The sequence below is a fragment of the Bos indicus genome, chromosome 5, assembly GCF_029378745.1.
Source record: "Bos indicus isolate NIAB-ARS_2022 breed Sahiwal x Tharparkar chromosome 5, NIAB-ARS_B.indTharparkar_mat_pri_1.0, whole genome shotgun sequence".
Lineage (NCBI taxonomy): Eukaryota > Metazoa > Chordata > Mammalia > Artiodactyla > Bovidae > Bos > Bos indicus.
Window position 1 is genome coordinate 106925408 of NC_091764.1, and position 20792 is coordinate 106946199.

The 20792-nt window shown below is 52.4% G+C and overlaps 1 long non-coding RNA gene across 1 annotated transcript; it reads right to left on the reverse strand.

Moving 5' to 3' along the window:
• Positions 1-1121: 1121 nt before the first annotated feature.
• LOC139183222 (uncharacterized) lies at positions 1122-19569 on the reverse strand. The gene is made up of 3 exons (XR_011566783.1): positions 5662-19569; positions 2672-3025; positions 1122-1507 (listed from the first exon to the last, which is right to left on the reverse strand). It is a non-coding gene; the product is annotated as an uncharacterized lncRNA (long non-coding RNA).
• Positions 19570-20792: the final 1223 nt, after the last annotated feature.

The window sequence follows — 20792 nt, forward strand, 5'->3', positions numbered from 1 at the left end:
GGATGGGAAATTTCGCAGCCTTGCCTCCCTCCCCAAAACATCAAGTACTGATATTTCTTGGGACATAACACACTGTGTGACCTGCCCCATTGAAGAGCTCATCCTGAGTTTTAGGGATGGTCCTGCCTGGGGGTGCACAGTAAGCTGAGGTGGCAAAAAAAGCTGTGCTTGGTTCCACCTGTTTTCTTTCTGGACCAGTTAACTGCCCTGACCTATCTCTTCCCTTCCTAAAGCATTTTTTTTCTTTAATATAAACTGCTAGATTTTTAAAAACTTAAAAATTAAGTTACCGCTCTCTGGTGATACGCGCATGTTTCTGTATATCCTGCTTTTGTTTCTCATGCAAATGTATGAACAGATCTTCCTTGACTTACAGTAGCGATTGTCTTCTGATGAACCCATCCCAGATGGAGAATACCATGAGTCAAAAATGCGCTTACCCTCCTGAACATCACAGGCAGGTTAGCCCTGCCTGCCTTAAACATGCTCAGAACACTTACATCAGCCTACAGCTGAGCAAGATCATCTCACACAAAGTCCATTTGGTAACACCCCACCTCCCCACATGGAATATACTGAAAGCAGGAAAGCAGAACGGCTATCTGAGTACAGAATGGCTCTACGAGCATCGGTTGTTTACCACAATTGCAGGGCCGACCAGGAGATGTGGTCACTGCCACTGCCCAGCATCACAAGACTGTATTGGACTGCATGTCCCTAGGCCAGGAAAAGATCGAAATTCAACCTTTAAAGTATGGTTCCTGCTGAACACACCATCACTTTCATACCATGGTTAAGTTGTAAAATCATAAACCAAAACTCTGCTAAGTCAGGGACCATGAATGTGTTGTACAGAAGTGGAATAACATACATCACTCAGCAACTTGATCTCTTTGTTAAACAGTATGTTATTACCTTAGAGACTCCTTTCCAGGTTATTACATGTAAATCCAAGTTATTATTTTTAAACATGCAAAATGTCTCGCTATGTGGATAAACCATGCTTTTGTCAACCAGCACCCTACTACTGATGGATTTTCAAGTCATTCTGATTTTTCTTGTCACTCTACGTGATTTTGCAATAAATGGTCTTTTACATACACCCCTATGAACAGGAATTTCATTTCCACAGGATAGTTTCTCAAAAGTGGCAGCATTTTAATGTATGTTGCCAGATCCTTTCAAAAATTTGATTCCTTGGGGTGTAGCCTGAACCCTTGGAAGGTGAAAATCCAGCCTCCCTTCCCCGCCACTATTCCAATGTTAAGTACAAAAATATTTACTTACTGCATTAAAAGCCCTGGATTGGGTATTTGAGGGGGAGGATCCATGAAATAAAAGACACAATCCTTGTTTTAAAAGCATTCCTACGCCAAGAGCTCGACAGCCTGGCAGAGTGTTCACAAGACCATCTGAGGCATGGGGCACTTTTCCTGAGAGGAAACCAGGTTGATTCCAGGTCTAGGCAGCCAAGCATGGATTGGATGCTACCAAGAGGTTCTATGGTCTGAAAAACAATAAAGACCAAAAAATGGCATCAATTACCTGTCACTTGGGTGCAGTGTGCACAGGGGACTCTCAGGCCTGCAGGCACGTCTCATTTCCCGCTCCTTCTGGAGAGTTGTGCCAGGAGAACCTGGCTTGGAGGCCAGATGCCCCTGCTTCTTGTCCAGGGGACCCAATAGAAAACCACCACCTGCAAAACCACACCCTTACTTTCCAGTAAGTCTTGCTTAGTCCCTTTGAAACATCTGTTGTGTCCAGACTTGCTGATAAGATGCAGTCCACCCGTGACTCATCTGTAACCCAAGGAAACCGTATACCGCTTAAAACCTCCCATGTTAGGCCGTTAGAGCCTGCTTCAGAGTGTGTGAGAGGCTGAGGGAGGAAGAAGCAAAAGGGAGGAGAGACCTTTGGCCAGAGCCTGGGAGAAAGGGCCTGGGCTTTGTGGTCTTACAGACCAGTCGGTTAACCTCTCATTCCTATATCAGTGGCTTCATGGAGACGGCTCTCTGGCAGATGCACTGTGAGAATAAAATGAGCCAAGGCAGACCTAGCATCTAAGACAATTCCTAAGAAATAGTGTTCTAATAAAAGTGGGTTTCCTTCCCAGCATCTTCATAGAAGATCATGTTTGTCCACATAAGAGGGAAACAGAGTGATGTGGGGGAAGAGGGTCACCGCAGGGGTCAGCAGATCTGGGCTCTGGTCCCAGCTCTGTCAGTCAATGGCTGGGTAGCTTGAAAAAGTCCCTTTCCCTCTTCAAGCCCCTTTCTTTTTCTTTAAAAAAAAGGGGGGTTCACATGAGATAAGCCCCATGTCCCCTTTCTGCTTTGTCCTTTTATGCATGGTTTGAATGATGAATCCAATCACACCCAAATGACAACCAAGACTGGTCACATCTCAGACCAAAACTCAACTCTGGTGGCCAAAACAAAGGCTGAAAAGTGAGGCGTGTCAGAGGGATCAAATGGAAAATCCAGTCCTGGCCAGTCAGACATTTACAAGGAAGGCTTGCCGCTAATGCTCATCGCAATGGTCACTCCAGCACTGGGCTAGGAGGGCGCACTCCATTTTTTTTTTAAACAGTCCTCTTTGGCTTTCGCAGCCTCAAAGTCAATAAGCAAACAATCATTATAAATAGTCATCACTTCATTTTTGAGATGCTTACCAGGGGCAGAGTTCTGTGGGGGAGCCAGCAAGCTTCCCGACAGCCCAGGCTGCAGGGTTGTGGCCAGTTACACCCCCATGAGGTCTCGGGGATCTTTTTTGACACATGAATCATTCAAAGCAGCAGATGATCCCCAAACTGCTTCTCTGACTCATGTATGTATCCAGGTACATGCAGACAGAACTTCTACGTGTCTCATGACTCTTGGCTTTAAAATATATTCACATTAATGTCTTGTCCCAAATACTCAATGTCCACCCTGGGTGATAGTCCAGGCAGCAGCTTGCTGGGGTGCTGACAAGGCCAGCCAGAGTCTTCATCTCATCAGAAGTGGTCCCCCTGGAGCTGATTCTCCTGCAGGAAAACAAAAATCAGTTGTCATCATTACACACCTCCCAGGGTTATTCTATGGGAAGAACTGCATAAAGCTTGTGTGATGTTTAAAAATCATACAACAAGAAAAGAGTGGCTTCAGTTTCATGGACCATCCAGGTATCTGTTTAATTCAAATGCAGCTGTGGCTTCCAGAGAGCAGAGCTTCCCTCTCTTGGGCTGGACCAGCCCTGGCAGGGTTCAGGGCCTCTCCCGAGCTTGTGCAGCCTCTCTCCAGAGCCTGGAGGGAAGGGAGGGAGCACGGTGACCCCAGAGCAGTGACTGCAGGCCAAGTGCCTGCTCCAGGCCAGGCGCCGAGCCCACACTGACCCCAGAGGTGAGCTGCGTTATACCCCTGTTTTGTACATCAGGGAGGGGTGGCTCAGGAAGGTTTCAGAGCTTTCTCAGGTCACGCTCCTAATGGGGGGCTAAACACAGCCCCCGTCTCCCCAACTCCACCAGCAGAAGGAGCACAGACCCGGGTTTAAATCCAGATGTTGATACTTTCCGTTATGGCTCTGGGCACATCGCTCTATTTCTCTGAGCCCCGAGAACCCCATTTGCAAAAAGAGGTAGGCCAAATGGGCGCATGAAAAGATGCTCAACATCACTAGTTACTAGAGAAACGCAAACAAAACTAAATACAATGAGATATCACCTCATACCGGTTAGAACGGCCATCATTCGAATGTCTACAAATAACAAATGCTGGAGGAGGTGCGGAGGAAGGGGAACCCTTCTACACTGTTGGTGGGAATATAAGTTGGTGCAGCCACTATGGAGGACAGATGGAGGTTCCTCAAAAAACTATAGGAGTTTCCATATGATCCGGCAATCCCACTCCTCCTGGGCATATACCCAGACGAAACTCCAACTCAAAAAGATACATGCACCCCTAGTTCATGACACTCTTCACAATACCCAAGACAGGGACATAACTTAAGTGTCCATTGACCGGAATGGGTAAAGAAGATGCGGTACATATACACAGTGGAATACTGCTCAGCCATAAAAAAGACTGAAATAATGCCACCCACAGCAACGTGGATGGACCTAGAGATTGTCATACATTGTGAAGTTAAGTCAGAAAGAGAAAGACAGATACCATATGATGTCCCTTACATGTGGAATCTACAATATGACACAATGAACATATCTATGGAACCGAAACACAATCACAGACAGAGAGAAAACAGACCTGTGGTTGCCAATGGGGAGAAGTGGGGGAGGGATGGAGCTGGAGGTTGGGGTTAGCAGATGCAAGCCATTATATAGAGGGTGGATAAGCAACAAGGTCCTACTGCATAGCACAGGGGACTATATTCCATATGATAAACCCTAATGGAAAAGAACAAAAATATAAAGAATAAAATATAATGTAAAGAATAGAAAAATAGAAAAAAAAAATATATATACGAGTCACTGTGCTGCACAGCAGAAATTAACACAACGTTGTAAATCAACTATCCTTCAGATAAAAAACAAAAGGCAGGCTGCGCTGTGGCAACGTGCCTGACCCAGAGCCAGGCTCCCTGCAGAGCTCAGTAGACGGGCGCAATGGTGTGCGGCCGGATGTGACCGACTTCACTCTGCCAAAACTGCATCTCCTCTGGTTCTGTTTGACTCTCCGGGTGAAGAGCACACCCCATCCCCCTGAGGCCGCAGCATCCGTCAGTCAGCCGGGCAATGGCTCGAGGCAGGGCCACTCCATCTAAATGGCACCTATCAGGCCGTGTTCCTGCTGCAGCTCCTTCTGTCACATCTGCTTAGTTCCTGCCCTGAGTGGTGTCACCCTGGGTCGCATACCATATTTGCAGGTGTGGAGGACCTCGCCCTCTTAACTTCTGGAACTTATAACTCGGCTTATTCAAGGGGCCAGATCTGCCACTCCACGGCCTGGGGACTTAGTGAATGCGTCCTGGACCAGCATGGGATTAATCACAGGCAGGAAGGAGAGAGCGGGCCCAGGGGCAACGACAGCAGAACAACTCTGCTTATCCGCTCTGACTTTTCTCCAGCCTGCAGAGACGGCCTTCTCTTTTTAAAACAAATCTCTGTCTGTACCCTTTCCCCGCTGGCCCATAATCTAGGCCCCAGGAGGTTCATTCAGGTCATGGTTTCCAGCCCGGAGCCTCTGAGCACACCTTGTCTTCCTCCTTCAGCCTCATTTTACCCTCAAGTTCATAAGACAAGGTGGGTTAGGTTTCCCCCTTCCTCCTCCAGGTTGGATAATGAGGTCCCTGAAAACTCCGCCCTTTCCCAGACTGAGTTTGGTACAAATTGCAGTCCTGCAGACTCATGGCCTAGACATAGAGGGGAAGAGGAGGCTGCACCCGTGAGCTCCGGCACTTTCTCCAAGCAGGGCCGTGGTCTCTATCCCAGGTCCCAGGACCAGAGGCTGTTTTTCAAGCAGCATCTCAGGCAGGGTTCAGATGGTATACAGAAACTCCAGTTATAACCAGGCCAACTCCACCCTGTGTCCCAACCAAGTAAAAGCGGCCCAGAGTTCTGCTTTTTAAAATGTCACGTGACAGAGGATCCTTATAACCCCCTCCCCTACCAAAGCCCCTCCTATGAGTTTCCAGGAGACCCTGCAGGACCACCCTGTAGGCACTCACACGGAGTTCTCCTTCTTCATCTCTGCTCCCCTTCGTCAACGTCCAGTAACCTTGAACTTGCTTCCAGAAGCCTCGCCCGTGCCCACGTCGACCGTGTCGCTTGGAAGGAGGCTGATGGCCGTGCAGGGCTGTCGTCTCCCCGCCCACCTGGCAGTTCAGGATGCTGTGCAGAAGCTGGGGGCAAGACCTGACGAGCCCCCAGCCCCCTCCTCGTGCTCTGAGTCCCTTTGAGCCTCCTGGGGAACCGGCCCTTTCTGTTTCTGGCCGGAACCCTCCCACTCTGTGTCTGCAAGAACACAAAGCCCTGTGTCAGGGTAGCAAGCACACCATCCCCTCGGCCTCTGGGGGCCCCTCCTCTGCCTTTCGGTAACAAAACAACAGCTCAAGCTCTTCTGTTCCCTCAGCCGGGGACCAATGCACTGTGTGGCTCAGTCCATGCAGAAGCAGCTCTGGTCGTGTTCTGTTGTGTGTGCTGGGCAGATGGGTGGTAGCCTGTAAGGAACGTCTGCAACAAGGAGGACTCGTCCTCACGACACCCCCAGCTCGTGGTCTTTCTGCATCTTCATGCATGCTCAGTCACGTCCGACTCTGTGCGACCCCATAGACCACCACAGCTCCTCTGTCCGTGGGATTTCCCAGGCAAGAATACTGGAGTGGGTTGCCAGGCCCTCCTCCAGGGGATCTTCCCGACCCAGGGATTGAATCCTCGTCTCTTCTGTCTCCCGCATTGGCAGGCAGGTTCTTTACCGCTAGCACCACCTGGGAAGCTGTCCTCCTGCTTCAGCGAGTTTCAGATCTCTCTGTCTTAGCTTCTCCTCCACCCCTGCCACCATCAGATACCAACTGTCCTGCAGGAACAGCCCAAGCAGGTTGTTAGCTATCAGCCACGGGTGGCCTTTCCAGAGTTATAGGCCGGCCTCACTTCCAAGTGACAAAGGAATGAATCTCTAATGGTGGAAGGTCAAGCATCAGCTACCTGCCAGGGGGAGCGTCTTTCTGGGGTGGAAGTGCGCCCTGCACTCTAAGATCCTATTTCATTCTCCTGCCTGTGAGTGGGTTGTACCCTGGCCTGCAGGCTGCAGAGAAAGCACAGAGCACTGGGAGGGTGGGGGAGCGGAGAAAAGCACTCAGCTAGAATCAAGAGGCTCAAATTCTAACTCCAGCTGGGTCTCAGGCTGCTCAAGACCCTGGAGAGGGAGGTATCAGATAGACGGAAGTGGTGGAGCGCGGATGGCTAGGGTCTGTCCCTGTCCGTAGAGTCCCGGATGCGCCCTGTCATCACTCTTCCTCTGTTGAGTTGGGACTAGCTGAGCCAGGAGCTCGCTGTCAACTCTCCATTCTGTCATTGGAAAGCCCACGTGGTGTCTAGAGGCGAGATGCTGTCCCACAGCATGGCAAATGAGGAAAAGAACAAAAGTGTTGGAGAGCCTTGTGCCCCATCCAGGGGCTCAGGCACGCGGGCCACACCAACACCCAGCCCCACTCATCTTCAAAGTGGTTTTTCTGTTAAAAAAAAAAAAAAAAAACACACAAAAACGCAGGGAAAAAAAAAGAGAGAAAGCTGTAGATGCCACCTCCTGCCCCCAAGGATCTCAAATACTCATGGTCTCCTGGGAGGAATCATCTGCTCTCAAATACTCCACCCAAGTGCAGCTTGTAGAGTTGGGGAAGAGGGTGTCCTTCTAGCTGGGAATTTATGGAGAAATATACCTGATAGCTCAGTTGGTTAAGAATCCGCCTGCAATGCAGGAGACCCTGGTTCAAGGCCTGGGTTGGGAAGATCCTCTGGAGAGGGGAACGGCTACCCACTCCAGTATTCTGGCCTGGAGAATTCCAGACTGTGTAGTCCATGGGGTTGCAAAGAGTCGGACACAACTGAGGGACTTTCACTTTCATGCCAGCCAGTGTTCCGCTTTCTCCGCACCCACTCGAGGGGCGTGCCAGCCCTAGGCACCCATGGACTCGAACTCCTGGGAATCTACTTGCAAGGCAGCCACGAATGACTTCCTGTTTCTCTCCAATCTCCCCGTTTACTCTCTGCTCCCACTTCCACTGCATCGTCCACTTGTGCTCAGATGCCTTTAAATGAGTGGATATAGCCTAAAGTGTGAATAATGAAATCGGGACAGTCAAATCAGCCACCAACAGGTGATGTGTAAAAACATGTAATTTACACGGCAGCTTCAAGAATCAAGGGGCCTCCTCGTTCCAGGGCCAACATGGAATAAGGCCATTGGTGCCCAGTGCTCCTCACGGGTGGGGAGAGTCCTCAGGCTGGCCCTTCCTCTGCGCCCAGTGGGCCTGCATACAGCAGTGTAACCTCTTTTGGCCAACAGCAAGCAAAGTGCAGGAAAGCCTTTTCAAGAAATGCAGAAGGACCTGCATCTTCAGAGTTTTTTTTTTTTTTTTTAAGCGAAGAAGGCAGTTATCTAAAGAAAACAGACCAGAGCCAAAGGGGCTGGATAAAGGGTCTCAAGGTCCCCCACTAGATTGCACATTCTAGGATTATAATAAGAGCATGGGCCAAATCCCCAGGGCCCTTCCAAAGACAGCCGACTGGGCACACTGGTTCCCAAATTCAGCCCCATCTGGAGAACCAGGCAGAACCCAGGCCAAGGCCCATGAGGGTGAAGGAGGCTCGGGGCCTCCTCTGGCCCCTAGGGAACCAGGCAGGGCCACAGAGAGCAGCCACCAGGGAGGCACAGACTCCTGTAGGGAACATGAGCCTGGCATGGTTTTCTCAGACACAGTTATACGGAGGAGAGAAACTGGAGTGGGGGAGATGACTTTAATACCATATGAAATTTTAAAGAGCTTCCAAAGCCCCCTCAGTGGGTGGAGAGGCCTGCCAGGGGATCCAGACCATTCCCAGCCAGGACCAGCTCTGCCGGCTCAGACCGCTGAGACCCCGGGGCAGCCCTGTAAGCCTCGTCTCTCAGCCATCCAGTGTCCCAGAGCAGCACCCTGGGTCTTTGCCTGGAATTCCAGTACCTGTAGCCTGTGACAGCAGTTTTTATTTCCTTCCTTCACTCCTTCCCAAGGCCGTCAAGGGCTTCTTCCCAACAGATCGTTCTCCTCCCTCCAGCTGAGCTGGCAGACTCTCAAATTGCCAGGCCACTGGGCAGAGTTCCCAGAGGTCCAGGCCATGACCCTCTGCTCAGCCAGGCATGCACCTGATGTTCTGAGCATCTAAGGCTGCCGTGACACGGATTCCAGTAGGCAAAGGTTGCACAAATGTGTCTACTACTGCCCTGAGCATCAGTCTGGGGGAGAGAGCCTCTCCCAGCCTCATCCCCTCTTTAACGCCTACGGGACGGATTTGAGAATAAAGAGAAGCAAACACTCCACGGGATGGTGGCCACCCCAGTTACGTAGCCAAGCCTCTTTAGGCTTCAGAGAAAAAAGCAAGTCCTAGGATGAGGGCTGAGAGGAGATGGCCAGCGTCAGGCCCTGTCGCACACTTTACCACAGTGACCACACAAGGGCAGGCCGAGACCTTCTAGAGCTGTTGACAGTTAAGCTTCTGTCCAGCCAGCTGGCCTGGGGGAGATGCTCAGTCTGCTCTTCTCCAACCAGGAGCAAAGTGACCATCTCTTTCTGAGACAGAAGTGTGGGGAGTCAGCAAAAAAAGGAGGTTCTTCATTCCCACTTTTCTTCTGCTTTTTTCTGACCTTTCTTTTTAGAGAGAAGATAGGGAACTCTTTGAGACCTAAATGTCCAGAGTGACTCTTTCCCCTGCACACATGAAGGCGAGTGTTACTGGGCACAGGTTCCTGGCTCGCGGTCTTCCCTACCCCAGAGGGTTCCTGTATGTGGTTCCACTGCCTTTCTGCATCTAGTGTAGCCAACGAGAAGTCTGTTGTCCCTCTCATCCTTCTTCCATTTTAGATCCTCTTTTCCCTCTTTCCCTGGAAGTTTTTGTTTTTGTTTTTTGGGTTTTTTTTTTTTTTTTTTTTTTTTTAGTAGTTTTCCTCTAACTCTGTTGTTGTGCTGTATCCAGTCGCAGGTGTTTGTCACTCCCCCTTCTTGGCACTTGGTCATCCGGTTTCATCTTGCAATTTGGTCTTCAGTGGTTTCTTTTCTGTCTCCCAGTAAGCTTTCTTATTGTGTTTCACCCTTTCCATCCCTCACAAACTTCTTGTGGACAGAGTGTGTTCTCCACCTCTCTCGCAAGTGCTTCAATCCGTATCTCCATCTCATGGTCCTGTAGACCACAGGCTGCAGAGAACACCTCCAGTTCACCAGTTACTCTTCACTCTCATCCGCACTGCCGGTCCAGCCCATCTGTTGATTCTTATATGTCCTTGTGCACAGTTTGTTTCCAAGGTCTCCTGCTGATCATTTTACAGATCTGATAGTGGTACTTATTACTCCAAAGGCTCCAGAGGAGTCCCATTCTGCTTGTACTGTTAGCACCTGCTTTGGTGTGAACTTTTGCCTCCTACAATCAGCACATCTTTTTCACAGTTGGGTTTTCTACAGCTTTTTGGTGAATCCTGGAGGCATGCCCCTTTCTGTACTGGAAAGTCAGGTTGGCAGTGGGAAGTGGGATGTGTTACAGGGTAGGTTTGGCTCCAGCCTTTCCAATCTAAGTGAAGGGGAAGTGCCTGCTGTTGGGGGAGTGAGCGAGCAGGGAGGGGAGAAGTGAAATCTTCCTCTTGGGCTTGTGTCAGCCACCCTGGAGCACTGCTCAGCTTCAGTCTCTCTCACCCAAGTATCCAAGCAGTCTCCACTGCTCCCTGCCTGCCCTGAAGAGACTGGATGTGGAGGAATGGAGGGATTCAGTTGCCTACCCAAGCCTCCTGGTGACCTCAAGCCCTCACCCTATCACATACTCCCACCTCCCTTCACCCCATTATCTGCCACTTCTGGGCCCAGAGCACATCTTTTAGTGATCCTTCTGCAGGGACATTGGAGTTGTGGTTTCCCTCATCAGTCTGATCTTGACTGCTCTCCATCCTTGGGGGAGTCCTCGGTTTCTTCTGTACCAAGGACACCTTTTTTTTTTTTTTTTAATTTCCGGCACTGTTTTATGTTCTTTAATGTAATTTTATACAAGTATTCATTCTATTCTGTCATCTCTGGGATCTTGGGATGGAAGGGTGAGGGGGCCACTGTTGCTGAATCCCTCATCTTGAACCAAACATACTATGCTCTCAGTAAAGAGTGGTTGGATGAATGAATGGATCCTAATGCCTATAAGTTTAACATCTTCCTCCATTTGAAAAATTGGAGAAGGCAATGGCAACCCACTCCGGTACTCTTGCCTGGAAAATCCCATGGACGGAGGAGTCTGCAGCCCATGGGGTTGCAAAGAGTTGGACATGACTGAGTGACTTCACTTTCACTTTTCACTTTCATGCATTGGAAAAGGAAATGGCAACCCACTCCAGTGTTCTTGCCTGGAGAATCCCAGGGATGGTGGAGCCCGGTGGGCTGCCGTCTACGGGGTCGCACAGAGTCGGACACAATTGAAGCAACTTAGCAGCAGCAGCAGCCATTTGAAAAATAGTTGACTCATTAATAGTGACTGATTTCAAGAGACTTTTCACCTTACTCTAAGTGAATACACAACTGGGCATCACATGGAAGGGTCTTAGGCCCAGTTGCATGTCTTTTTTTTTTTTCCCTATTGTTCTAGATTTCCAAGGAATTTTATAAATTGAAAAAAGACCCTCATACTTTTTTGCTAATAACAGATACCCACATGAGCTCATACCCATTGGTGGCTCCTGATTTCAAGTGCAACTTTGTCATCCTTCTGAAATATTAGGGCAAGTTGGGTTCCAGAGAAGGGGACGGGCCTTTGACAGTGCAAAGAGGGGATGGAACCAGCCCTCTTTCTCCTCTGCCTTTGACAGACACATGCAAGCTCCATAATGCTGTCCCATTTTGAGTCATCGGAGTCACAGCTGGTGCACAAGTCTCTGTCTTGTGATTCAGGCCCACAATCCAGGCAGCACCCACAGCTGGCAAATGCACCCATGAGTGCCTATGGAACCCAGAGCGGCCTAGAATCTGCATAATACATCCCCACCTGGCCTGCGGGTAGAAGACATGACACCACATAGAACCCCATGAAGAGTTATGTGTACAGATCACAAAGACCCTCTGATTCCATCACAGAGTTCAGCCTACTCCTCCTTCTTGATAAAGGGGCTGCCTCCCCTCAACTCACCAAGCCCTTCATCCCCGTCACCAAGGCCTAGCTAACTTTCTGTTCCATAAAACCTTTCCTGGGGCTTGCCAGCCCCTGGGGAATTTTTTTTCTTTAAACTCTCAAAGTATTATACACCACGTCACTCACTTTGACACTGCATCTTATAGAGTTTTGCCCTACTTTAGCCAGAAGTTACATCCAGCCACTGTGAGTCTGCAGAACACAGCTTAAGGCAAGGAAAATGCTCAGAAAAGTAAGAGAACAGTCATCACCCTGTCTCTGCAGCACCCTACCCACCAAGCCGGAGCTTGTTACCCTTAGGTTGAACGCAAGGCGAGGCTCACTCATTAAACAGAATCGGTTCTGTCCTTCCTCCAGTCAGTCTTAAATTCGTAAGGGCAATGGCCAATTGTATGGCAGCAGGGGATTAAGAATAGATTGGGGGACAGTCAAGGGGAAGGAAAGATTAGGACCAAAGCATTGAAAAGAGATGAGGTTGTGTTCTGTGGATTAAATTTCCTAAGGCAGAGGGGATGTCCTTTTAAAGATCTCCATAAAAAGTGCTCTAATGACATGTTTCCAAACTTAGAGGCTGGAAGAATTTCCAACACAGGGAAGTCTGGGCACTCAGCACCCCACGTCCAAACCACGGTGAACAAGGGCAGCCACCTCCCCGCCTGTGCTAGAGGGCTCCACCACTTCCTGGCCATGCCTTTCAGTTTCCTCACAGTGAGGTGAGTCCCAGGAGAGCAAAGCCTGACCTTCTGTGTGTCCCCGCTTCTCCATGCCTAGACAAGTGCCAGACACACAAAAGGTACTCATAGGTACTAGTTGAATGAACGAATGAATGAATGAGTGAATGAATGAATGAATGGACACAAGATGCCTTACTGTAACTTTTTATTTCCAGGCTCACTGCCTTTCATTATTTGGGAGCAAGATTAGAAAGTGGATTTTTTTTTTCTAAATACATTTTGTACAACCAGAAAGCCTTGTAAATGGACCCCAGCAATTCTACAGTCCCCCAGGATACCCTTCCTTCCACTTCCTCCTCATGTCCAGCACCACCAGAGGAAGATACCTTCCCACCTACGGCCAGTCACACGCCAGGCAGACCCGACAGCTGTAAGTTCCTGCTAATACACATATGCACACAGGATGCCAATATGCTTAAAAATGCTGCCTGGTTTCTCTAAGTCCCCGGGCCTTGCCAGCCCAGCTCCTGAGGGGCCATCCTCCCCTCCACTGTCCACCAATGGACAGACTCAATGCCCCATCCCTGTTTGATTCACAGCCCTGCTGCATGCTCAGTTGCTTTGTGTCCAGAATCTGTGAACAGCTTCAGGCCTTCTGTCAGGCAGAGGAGAGAATGGGGGCAAGAGGTTGCCATCGGAACTCTAGGGCAAGCATCCTGGTGAACCCAGGCGGGAGGGCTCCTCCAGAGAGGGCTTTTTTGTTTTTTTTTTTTTTCTTGCAGGGACTCTTTTCCTGACCTGCCTGCACAGCACGAGCCAGACGCCTGGCCCGAGGGAGGGGAGACGGACAGAAATCTCCTGTGTGCCTGCGTATGGAGGAGCCACCAACCGGGGCCTTCTTGGATGACTCTGCGCCTGTAAATACAGACGCCCAATGTGGGCACTCCTCTGTTTAGATACTCCACTGTTTAGATACCTGCCAACAGCGGAACCTTCATGCTGAGAGTCGGACTTGCAAGAAGACGTCTGCCTGGGACCGGCTGCCTCAGTTTCCCTCTCCCCCTTCCCCAACAGGCTCATGTTTCTATCACTGCATGTGAAGGAGGGCTTGTCCCCAAATCCACGGCATCCTTCACGCCCAGACACCCAGCTCCTAAGCAAGGAGGGTTGGGAGCACCTGGCCTCACTCACCCCCACTGCCAGCTGAAGGGTCGCCCCAGAGGGCAGATAAAGGAATTTTTATTCACATCGGTCTTAGGACCAGTGACCCAAATGAGGTCTTCCCTCTACCAAGACACGTAGATGTTCATTAGACTGAATACGACTCCTGAAGCTCGGCCGAGTACCTGGCCCAACCCCATTTCTCAGCAGATTATCAGAAGACCAACTTTATGAAAGCTCTGATATGGAAAAAGGTGTTCAGAGCTAGGGGCACAAAATTAATGGCCCTCTAGCTCCCAGCCCTCCACGTTCATCACGCACCCACAGGACAGGGAAGAGAGTGAGCATAAAAACAAGAGTTTCCCTGAGGTGCCAGGATCCCCCCGGATGGACACCAGCACAGCAGTGGGCTTCAACTCCCTCCTTGGGATCAGCCCCCCATGACCCCAGTGCTGGGCACCCAGGGTGGGGAGGGTGAGGGTGCCCATCTTCCCAGAGTGACCAGAGGGGATAGCCCACAGGCTCTTGCAGGGTCACATTTAGGGGGGCTTGTGCATCTTTCTTGCAGACCACCTCCACCTCAAAGCAAAATACCCCAGGAGTGCAACAACTCAGGGGTGGCAGGGGTGTGAGGGGAGTTGGTGGCAGGCTGCAGAGAGCCCAGGGCAGCTCTGAGGCAGAAGGCTGGCAGCTCGGCCTGGGTCCTCAGGCAGGAGAAAGCCCCCAGGGATCTGTCACATTACAAACAGGCAAGTTCACCCGTTCAACTGATGGGAAGTGACATTCAGAGATGCTCTGACCTGGCCTGAAAACTCGTTTTAAAAGAAAAGCTCAAACCAGTTGGGTAAGAAAAGTCAGTCCCTGCCTGACAGTCCCGGGTGCGAATGTCCACCACTCTCCCAGGAGACTGTGTGTCTCCTCGGGGCCTCAGCTCTGCCATCCTGCTCCCAAATGTGCCCTGCCCCCTCCACCACTGCTACCTCTCATGACCCGGTCGGTACCTTGGGGACAGCCCAGGACCCTCCACGGCCACCGCGTTTGCTCTGCACACAGTGGGACTAGGACCCAGCCACCCCACGTGACAGTTCCCTCTTCTTAGAAGTTGGGCGGTCGGCAATACGGATGAGGCTCCCAGCCGTGTACTCATTGCACAGGTCACCCCTCAACCGGAGACCCTGCCCTCAGGGAGGTTACAATCTGACGGGCCGCCCAGGCCCCTACTCCCCAGAGGAGCAGAAACAAACAAGAATGAGAGCATTATACACCGATAAATACAGTCAGGATCCCAGTATCACCCTGAGACAATCCCAAGTCTAAATTGTTCATTCAACAGAGGTTTATAGACAGCCCAGGGTGCCGTACTCCATACTAGGGATATAAAGATAAGTAAGACATGATCCCTACCCTCTGGGGGGCTGCCACGAAGCTCAGCCAAGAGCCCTCCAGGGAGGCAGGAGGGGAAGGCCTGGAAAGACTCCCCTGGGACATTTGGGAAGTAACTAGTCTAGGTGTGTGCACGCAGGAGACGCTTCCCGCAGGGGGTCTCTTAGAAGACCCCCTCAGGAGTGGAGAGGAGTCGGGCAAGCACGGCAGGAAGGCGCCGGCCTGGGACGGGGGCTGCAGAGAGTGGCAGCCGAGTGGAAACAAGGATCGGGACCAATCTGGGGGTTTCCTGGTAGAACTGTGGATATTCTGGGGAGGATGCAGGGCGGCAGCGTTAGGGCAGAGTTTGTCTGCTGTCCGGGGGCATAAGCTGTTGTGGGCGAGAGACAGAGTGCCGGGTGCAGGCCCTGGGGTGGGAGACAGTGGCTGTGCACCTGCTTTGAGATAAAGAGAAACAGACCTGGCACCCGAGCGCCCTGGACACACAAGAACACGGAGGCTCATAGAGGTTAAGTAACTTACTCAAAATCACACAGCAGAAGTGCGGCTGAGGTTTGAGCTCAAGTCTCCTGGACCCACGCAGCACTGGGCCACGGGACATGGGGTTGGGGGTGGGGGGCTTGAACACCCCGCTAAGGAGTTTGGACTTTACCCTGAAAGCATCAGGGAAGCCGTGAAGAGTTTTAAGTGGCAGTTTGCCACGAGCAGAGCTGTACCTGTAGATATTCATCCTGGCAGCTGCATGGAGAATGAACGGGAGGGGACCGCACACGAGGCAGAGACGGCACGCATGGGTGGGGAGGCAGGGGCCCCCCTGAACCCCCACAAGAGGTGCCAAAGTGTGTCTGGAGGACACCGTGACTGCAGAGTGAAGGATGAGCTCCACCGACAGTAAGAAGGTAGAGTCGACTAAGCCAGGTGACGAGCAGAAGGAACCATCAGAGACGAGCAGGAGGCACCAAGCAGATACCCAGGAGGGACGAGCCAAGGTTGGGTCTCAGGTCATGGTTGAGCCGGCCAGCTGGGTGACCAGAGACAACATCTACCCAGAGAATGAACTAAGAGGAATAGGAAGAAGCAGGGGAGTGAGGGAAGAATCTGTTTGAAAGGATTGCCAGAAGGAGATGCCCTGTCCTGCAAAGGACCTGATCCTCCTGGCATTCCCGTCTGTCTACAGGAGATGCCCTGCTGACAGGGGGTGCTCAGAAAAGACCCCTGGTGGGGTGGCCGTGCCAGTGTTGGTGGGGGTGGGGGAAGTCATCAGCATCGTGACGGCATTTAAACCCAAGGAGAAGTGGACAATTGGGAATGGCAGGTGGAGAATTCTGGGAGACCCGTCTTTCAGCAGGATCAACAGAGAAAGAGGAGCTTGGAGGAGAAGGTTGAGAAAGACCGGCTCAAGAGACAGAAGTAAAACCAGGAGACAGGCCAGTCAGGGCTGGAGGAGGTCTCAGAGAAGCCTCAGAGGTGCGTCTGCTGGGCTTTGCAGTCGGAGGCTGGCAGTGGTCTCAGCAGAGTGGTCGCACAGAATCTTCGAGAACAGGCTGGGTGGCAGTGGGGGGAGGGGCCGCCTATGAAAGCTGGTTCCTAAGATGAATGGGTGGGCGGGAGGGAAGTGCCAGGAGGAACAGGTACTTTCCAGAACGTCAAACTGTCAGGAGCGGCAGTGACAGGGCCCTGGAGTCAGGGGGACCTGGGGTTGAGAGTTTTGCCAGTAAATTGTATTGAATGAGCCAGTAGTGTGTTAAAATGCTAACAGAGAGGAGGGGCTGGCTGGTGAGGAAAAGGTTCAGGTGGGGAGAAAACCACCAGACCCAGAATAAGACCCCTAGGCCACAGGGAGGGGGCTGGACCAGAGGGTCCTCCCGCTACTGAGCTTCAAGACCTTTACCTTCAAGTACAAGGTGAGGTGGCAGGGGGCTGGGCAGGAGAGGGGCACGTCAGCAGGAAACAGGAGCTTAGGGAGACAGGTGAGGGTTAGGATAGGGACTGGGGGTGGGGGGCAGCATGGGAGGTTGCGGGGGGAACTCGGGGCCGCATTGAGGACTGAGCACAGCTGGGAAGTCCTTGAGGCCGGGAAGGGGGTGGCCCTCAAGCTCCCAAGGCCGAGAATTGAATGAAGAGAAGGTGGGCTGGGAGAGGCCCCGGGCGGGAGGACCGTGATGGAGGAGGCTTGCTGGGTGGCGGGGCGGGGGGAGCGGGGAGGAGGAGGAGTCATGAGGGCAGTCGTCCCCACCCGCACACGCGCTCACAGCAGTGGCCACGGTCAGCGAGGGGCCCCTGCTGGAGCTTCTCTGGGCACCTGGTGCCCCTTCCCCACTGACCCTCCCCTCCCCACCTGCCATCTGCACCCCATTAGAGACTCGGACGTCAACAGCCTGCTTGGCATCAAGCTGGGTGGACGGAGGACTCTGGGGACGGACAAGGAGGAGGCACTCTCCAACCTCTTAGGTCACACACCCCAGGCAGCCAGGGCACCCCCCTCACCCCAGCCCCGGGGCTTTCCCTGTTCTCTGATCCTGCTGGCTCTTCACTTGTGGCTCTGCCCTCGCCTTCACCACTGACCACAGACTTGACTCTAAGCCTCAGTGGACCCCACGTGGATTTTTGGCCCCGCCAGGGCTGTTACCCTTCTCTGGGATCCTGCTCTTCCCAACAGCCCGGCTGGGAAGTGCCTCCCACCCCCCCTTCCCCCCACCGCCAATTGTTTAGCCCAGGCCTGGTTGGAACTGGACCGCACTCCCTGAGCCCAGTGGGCCCCTCTCTCACTCCCTGGGCATAAAGAGGATTCAAGCAACTTGGGGCTGGCCCTGGCCTTCGCACTCCTCCTGACACACACACACACACAGGCGAGTGACTCTTTCCCCAGTGGGCTCATGCCCCCGTGCCCACACGTGGTGGGTGTGCAGTCCCCACCCGCCAGCCCCCTGGAGCCAGCCTGGGTCATTACAGCTCTCAGAACCCCAGTGCCCGGTGTCAGGTCCTGTGCTGAGAACCTTCGGCTCATGGGAAGCCCCACAACCACTTAGCACTGGACATTAACCTCACCTTACAGTTGAGGAGAGGGAGGCTCTGAAACGTTAAGTAACTTGTTCTGATGTCACACAGCTTGCATGGGGTAGAGCCAGGACTCAAAGCGAGGCCTTGCTCCTACCAGAGCCCAGGCACCGGCCTCTCCCAGCCGGCCCCAAGTGCCGATGGTTTTCACTCATTCATCTGTTCATTCATTTGCCAAACACTGACTCACTCACTGGGCTCCGAATACTACTATGAAACTAAGGAACGTTAAGTCTGGCATCCAAAGGAATAGGTTCTGATGGGCCAGAGGGTCAGGTGAACAGGGCCAGAGTGCAGCCCATTCCTTAGGACTTAAAACCTGAGTTAGTTCCTGCAACCAGAGAAAGCCCTACAAACACTTAGGGTCACCTCTTCTTGTTCTCACTCACAGGACCCCAAAAAGGAAAGAGGGGGGTAATGAGGGAGTCCTTCCCAGTCTCATTTGGGGAGACAAGACTCAAGAAACAGCAGCACCCAGGCAGGGCTGCATCCCATTGATCTGGCTTCATATATGTACACATTTTTTTTTTTTTTTTCTTTTTGCTGGGGTGGAAGTTCAGACCAAGTCTTAGGAGACCTGCTATTCGCTCCTTCAACACAACCCATGCACACTGGCCCCACCACCAACACAAACAGTCTCCATCCACCCAGGACACCCAACTGTCAGCTGCCACCACTCTGTTGTACAAGCCACAGCTGAGGGTTCCATGAGCGTCTGACTTCACCACAGCCCTGTACCATTACGGGAGGTGGCTTCGTGTGACAGTGGCCATGGTGACAATGGTCTAATCAAAGTACTTCCAGAAGTTTGAACCTCTTCCAGAAGTTTGAAGGTGAGAGAAAAGGTGCTGGGAGTGTGACTAAAAGCTAAAAGACACACAGAGAGGCGTGCCAGTGAGCCGGGGCAGGTGCGCTTGTGGCCAAGATCACAAGCAGCAGGGCTGGGCGGGTATGGAGCTGGGGGCGTCATGGTCTAGGAGTTCCATCTCACCAGAGGATCCGAGAGAAGCTCGTGCCTGGAGCTGCTAGGGATCCAGAATCCTGTTCCAAAGCCCTGGAAGCCAATCTGTCCTCAGTGTTTAGCGTAACCATCCAGTTTCCAGAGATATCCTTACAATACATCCCCGTTAGTGAAGGGAAAACACCTCTGTGCCCCTGAGAGGGTCTGACCGACAGACAGCCTTGGCTCCTCAAACCTGAGGGGGTCGTGGGAGGGGACGGAGGAGAAGGGCTGGGGACAGGGTGGGTCTCCACACTGGCTGCCTTTCACTCCATCCTGCCCACCTCCCCGACTCCTGTCCAGAGCCCAGCAGGTGACAGGAGCCCAGGAGAAGCCCCGGGCCTCCACGCAGTCTCTGATGGGCCATCACTGAGACCAGCCCCCCACCTCCACCCAGGCGTCTCCATCACCCCACTTGTTTACAGTGAAGAAGTCTCCATTCCCTCCGCCCGCCTCCCCCCACCCCGCACCACCCCGCTCCCACTCAGCTTGGCTCTAGTCTTCCCAAGACATGGGTCCCCATCTCCTGGTGTTCAGCCTCTGGATCCCACCAAGGGTGGCCCCGGTAGAAAGAGGCAGGGTAAGGGGTGGGGAGCCAGGTCTTCTCTTTATACGTATCATTTCCACGAGTGGGTCTGAACCTGTGCCTTTGAAATCTCCCAAATGTTTCTTTGAAAAGCCCTGTGTCCCAAAGCCTGTGGCAAAGTCAGAACCTAGGGTCGCTGGCAGCGGCCTGAGTACCGAAATGGACATTCTGAGCTAAGGACTCATGTGCCCAGGGCTCGAAAGAGGCCTCAGCTCTCCTCTTGCGCACGCCCAAGGCCCCCTCTTAAGCCGCCGCAGACACAGCTGTCCACTGGGGCTGTGATTTAGAGCGGTGCATGGCTCTTCCTTTCGAGAGACACCAGTCCCGGGGTGGGAAGCAGGGGCTCATGTGGCACCTGCCCCACCTGCTTCCTCCAGGATGTCCTGCACATGAAGCCACACAGAGTCCTCCACTCGCTGAGCAGCACCGAGAATGGAGAGCCTAGGGAAGGGGGGGCAGGTTTAATCCGCTCCTGCCTCCAGCAACCCCCAACCTCAGCCCCATCTCCCAGAGACTTTCCCTCCATTTCAGGCTTTCTGTGTTCTCTGCCCTCTCAGGGAGACGCACGTGGAGCCTCTTGGGAAAACAATACAGGTTAGTACCACTGGGGCGGCGGCCCTGAGAACCCAGATGCCCAAGGGGGCTGGAGGAATCGCCCGTTGTCTGGGGTTAGTGAACTGCATGGGGACATTTGCCTTTCCGTGAATGCAGCGAGGACCCCGCTTCTCTGGGAAATGAGTCATTCCACATGCATTATCCTTCTAGCTCCCTGACACTAGCCACCGGCAGCTTCCACCTTTCTTTAAAAGGTTGGTGGTTTTGAAAGAAACTTCTTTTTTTTTTTTTTAAACAAATTTATCACCCATGACCCACTCCTCTGCCTTCTTAAACTAAACAGTTTTGGACATCAGTCAGCTGCCTCAAAATGGGGTCACCAATACGTATGCCGGAACTGCAGTGTGGAGGTGACCTCCCCCACTCCAGGCAGCAGGGGCCATGTCCTAACTTGTCTTTCTACCCCCTCAGCACCCAGGTCTGCACGTGGCCAGCAGGGACACCACATTATGACGACGAAGCCAGCGGAGGCTC